Here is a 4,869-nt window from a genome sequence, read left to right as displayed (position 1 = left end):
GTGGACATGTTTGCCCTGAACGGGCAGAGAAATGACCAGAAATTTCAGTAGTTCTTGGGTAACTGAAAGGGACCTGAGATTTGTCAGGCACATCTGTTCTCATTGGCCTTCCTGGTCGCAGACCGGCCTTCCAGGTGATGACAGCATGGTGAGGGGACCGCAGGAAGATGAACGGGAATCTAGGAGTATGTTCTCCTTCTCCTTACTCCTAGGCATAGATTTCACTTTGGAGAAAAGAAATTAAGGCAGTGCTGATCCAGTGCTAAAGCAGCTCTTCCTTGAACAGAAAGCAAAGCACCAACATGGCCTAGCACGTGGTCTGTGATAGCTTCATATGCCGCCCTGCTTTTTACACCCCGAAGACTGTGGGCTTGGAGTCAAACAGTCAAATCTTGACTCGGCCACCTGCCAATGGTGGACGTGGGGCAACTTACTTAACGCCTGAGTCTCTGTTTCCTCATCTGTTAAATGGGGACAGGAGCAGTAGCTACCTTGAAGAACCCACCTGAATGGGGATGTAACGAACTACACGATGACTGTACACTGCTGTCTGCACACTGGACAGGACATCCTGAAAGTTTTCCTCATGAAGAAAAAACCATTTCCCCCTCTTTTTTGGACCTATATGAGGTGATAAATAGGTAAATTTATGGTATTAATCGTTTTACAATATGTGTAAATCCAGTCATTATGCTTGCTGTACTCCTTAAACTTACCCAGTGTTGTATGTCAATTATATCTCAATAAAACTAAAAGAAAAAAAAAAGACATGTACCTTTAAAAGTTGCATGAGCTTGTGCCTGTAAAACACTGTGTATCGGCCAGCCGGTAATAAGTGCTAAGTGACTGTTGACTGATTTGCGAGTTCAGTTTTGATGTAGTTTCTGGCTAGGACTTACGACTAAATTTGAAACAGGGTTAGTTCTAAAGGTAAAAGACACATATTATACATATATATCTCTAGGACAGAGTAAAGCCTTAATAAGTATTGGTTTCTTTCCAGTTCCAGTCATGTTGGCATTAAATAATAAGACAAGCTAGGCTGAACTGGGCAAATAGAAAGTAGATCTATGATGGCAATTATTAACATTTGTATCACTTTAGAACTTAAAAAGCTCTTTCAACATACACTGCTTTTGTAAATCCTTACAACATACATTACTGTGTTTTATCCAGTAATAGTCCTGGCAACCGGAGAGGTAGGGAATTATTTCTTTGTTCTGTTTATTCATATATTCTTTCCATTATCTGGCCAATGCATATGAGTGCCTGTAATGTGTCAGACACTCTGTTCTACCTGGTGAACACAGCAGATGGGGATCCCTGGCCCTACAGTCCTGTTTTGGGTTATCCTCCAAATGTACAGTTTAGGAGATTAAAAGATGACAGAGGTAAAGGTGGGTCTTTCTACTGATGTTTTTTAGATGAAAAAATAATTGTGATTCAGTCTGGCTAATAAGAGAAAGAGCCAGATCTCAAACTGCAAATCCCACGTCCCTTGGATTTGGATCCTGCTGTCTGCCTCATAGAATACATACTTTAGAACACATGCTAGAGGTAGCCTGGTGTCGCCATTTATCTTAGAGATTAAAGGGGCTAAGGCTTATATTGGGTCAATGGTTTGATCAGGACCATCCCTCCTTTAGAGCTCTCAGTTCCGATGAGGAGCACGTTTGAGAGTATGCTAAATCCTTGCATGTCTATAGCCTCCTCTGCAGTAACATAATAGCTGCATTAAGAGCTAATTAAGAGTTAATAGTTAATAACCCTTGTGTTATCAAAATTAGAGGGTAAAATGTTTGTTGAGGGAGGGGCATAGATACTATCAAGACTCTCAGACCGGCAAATCAAAGGTTTTTCCTAGAAAGAACTTAAGAACTAAGAATGTTGCGTTATAGCCATAAAACCTACATGCCACTGTGCAAATCCAGCATTTGATAACATCTAGCTTTCCTTGACGGGAAGGGACTTTCACTTCTTGTCACCCCAGCACTGTCATTATGAGTTTAGACCTTGATCCCCCACTGTTACGGGAGATTGAGCTGGAGCCAGTCAAGCAAAGCTGTTGCATTTTGTAGGGGCGGCAGTTGCTTCCTTTGCAGTGTGGTGCCAGTTCTCTGCGGTGACTGAGTTTTAATCAAGGCAGTTGGAGGGCCGGCTTGGGGCCCGGCCCTATTCTAGGCACAAAAATGAACAGAACAGACTGTACCCTGATTCTGATGGAGCCTCTAGTCTCCTGGGGTCGATAGTGAAGGAAGGACACAAGGAAAGAAGGAAGGAGGAAGGAAGGAAAGAAAGAAGGAAGGGAGGGAGGAAGATTATGCCAGGTAGTGTTAAGGGCCATGAGGAATTATCAAGAAGGGCGAGAAAAAGCAAGTGAGGGAATGGATGTGAGGCTGGCTTCTGTGCGCTTTTAGATAGGGTGATGTAGGAGGGCCTTTCAGGGTTACATCCCAGGTGTGACTTCAGCAATGTGCAAAGATGTGACGAGCAGCCGTATGACTCCCCAGAGGAAAAGCTTTCCGGGTAGTGGAAATAGCAAGTGCAAAGGTCCTGAGATAGAAACATAGTAGATCCATTGGAGGAGCAAGGAGGCCTGTGGGGTTGGAGGAAAGTGTGATGGTTGCAGAGGCCTGAGAGATAATTAGGGACAAGAGCAGGAGGGACCCTATAGTATTTTCCTCTGGGTGAGTTGAGAAGACACAGATTTTTGGCCAGAGGAGGATGTGATCTGACTTAGGTTTAAGAGGTTCCTGAGTGGGAGCAGACAGTATAAGAGTACAGGCAGAAGCTGAGACTCTTAGGGAATGATCGCAGCCATCCAGCCCAGACAAGGTGGTGGCTTGATTGGGGAAGTGGAGGTGGAGGTGGCAAGAAATGGCTGGATGGTTGGATTCTGATAATCTTTTAACGGTCCAGCTGAGGGGTGCCTGGGTGGCTCAGTTGCTTGAGCATTTGACTCTTGATATCGGATTAGGTCCTGATCTTGTGTTCGTGGGATCGAGCCCTGTGTGGGGCTCTATGCTGAGCTTGAACTCTGCTTGGGATTCTCTCTTTCTCTCTCTCTCTTTTTCTCTCTCTCTCTCTGCCCCCTCCCCTGCTCACTCTCTTGTTCTCTCAATAAATAAATAAATAAACATTAAAAAAAATAGAGGCCCAACTGCAAGGACGTGCTGATGAGCTCCAGCGTGGTTGGCCTGTACAATTGAAGAACAGAGCTGCCTTTTGGGAACACTGTAATTTGTGGGCGCAGCTGTGTGTCTGTGTGAAAGATACAGGCAAATGATGGAAGTTGTTCCTTCAAATCAGAGGGTGCGTGGAAATGCCTGTGACATGTATTTAGACACAAATGCAGGTGGGGGTGAAGTAGGTGCTTCCCTCTCCTGTGTGCATCTCCCACCCGCATACACTTACGACATTTCCTCTTAGCTATTCCTCACCCCTGATAAAATGTCCTCTTGGGAGACGCCAGTCACTTAGTACTTTGTGTGATTTTAAGTCAATATGATACCTGCCCCAGGCTATCTTGGACTAGCCTCAGACTCTCTGATGACACATGGATTTCACTCGTACGCTAACTGGAATCACCGACAGTGTAGCCTAGAAAGCTGTGCTGGGAAAGTTTGTGAAGCTGGTTCCAGGCTCAGCAGGAAAGAGAAAAAGGTCATACCTGTCATTCCATAGACTAGGAGTGGCATCCCACGCGTGCCTAGTGTTTGATAGCCTAGCTTGGCTGCCACCAAAAAAAAAAAAAAAAGCCAACCCACAAACCAAAGTACAAAACAAAATAAACCACCAAATACCTTTTTGTCCTGTCTCTCCCCTCTTGGAAAGATTTTAGACATCAGCAAGTAGGCAGAGGAAGTATTTTTCCTTTTTATTTTTTGAGCGCATGCCCTCAAATCACACCAAGGGGGCCTCTGGCCCAAAGATCAGACTAACATGTAAAGGTCTTGATGAGTTACATGATACAAAGCCCAAGTGCTCTGGGAGAGATAGGGCCTTTACCGTTAATGGGCAAGGCCTTTGCCGGGTCAAAATCCACTTTTTTTCCCCTCTAGCATTCATCACTGCCAAATGTACTGTAATTGACATTCATGTATTATGTGTAGTTTCCCCCACCAGAGCATGAGCCGGGCAAGGGCTTTGCTCTGCATAGTTCAGTGCTGCTTCCCCAGTGCCCATAACAGTGGCTCTAAGAAGTAGGTATTGAATGAAAGATGCTTGAAGAAGCCTTAAGTTGTAGCCCAGAATTAAGGTAAATGATTACTGAGGTAACAGCACTGTTTTAAAGGCAGGAAGCACCCATTAGAATAAAAATTGCTATAGCTAAATGGCTTCATGAACATTGTTAATAATTAGAGCAATAATCATCATAATAGCTCTTCATGAGTGCCTCTGTGTGCCTAACCCTAGGCTACAGGCCTGATGCTCATTTTCTCCCTTGGGAAGTAGATCCTCATTTGTTAGGTGCAGAAATTCAGGCTCAAGATGACTTGCCCACGGATACAATGCTAATAAGTTGGGGATTCCAAAGCTAAAAAGAAAACACGAAGACGTCTCCATATGGGAAGTCTTGCCTTCTATCTGGTAAATTGGAACATTTTCATGCAGAGCCATTCAAGGCCTTTGGAAAAGGCAAAAAGAACAAACCTCTGGGTACGTGGGAGATTTGGCTGCCTTATGCCATTGTTAAAACCCCAAAATTGGGAGAGTCTGGAAGGGCCTTCAGATGGATTCATTGTTTTGTTTTTTTCCTGTTAATCTTCAGTAAGAGAGAACCTGACTTCAGCATGGACGCCCTTTTCCCAAACATGTTCACAAGCTGGATGTGAAGATCCCTTCTTCTAGGTAAAGAAGAAACGGTAG

The sequence above is a fragment of the Hyaena hyaena genome, unplaced genomic scaffold (genome assembly GCF_003009895.1).
Source record: "Hyaena hyaena isolate Hyena2069 unplaced genomic scaffold, ASM300989v1 scaffold_543, whole genome shotgun sequence".
In the NCBI taxonomy this organism is placed as follows: Eukaryota; Metazoa; Chordata; class Mammalia; order Carnivora; family Hyaenidae; genus Hyaena; species Hyaena hyaena.
Note: the sequence above shows the minus strand (reverse complement) of the source record.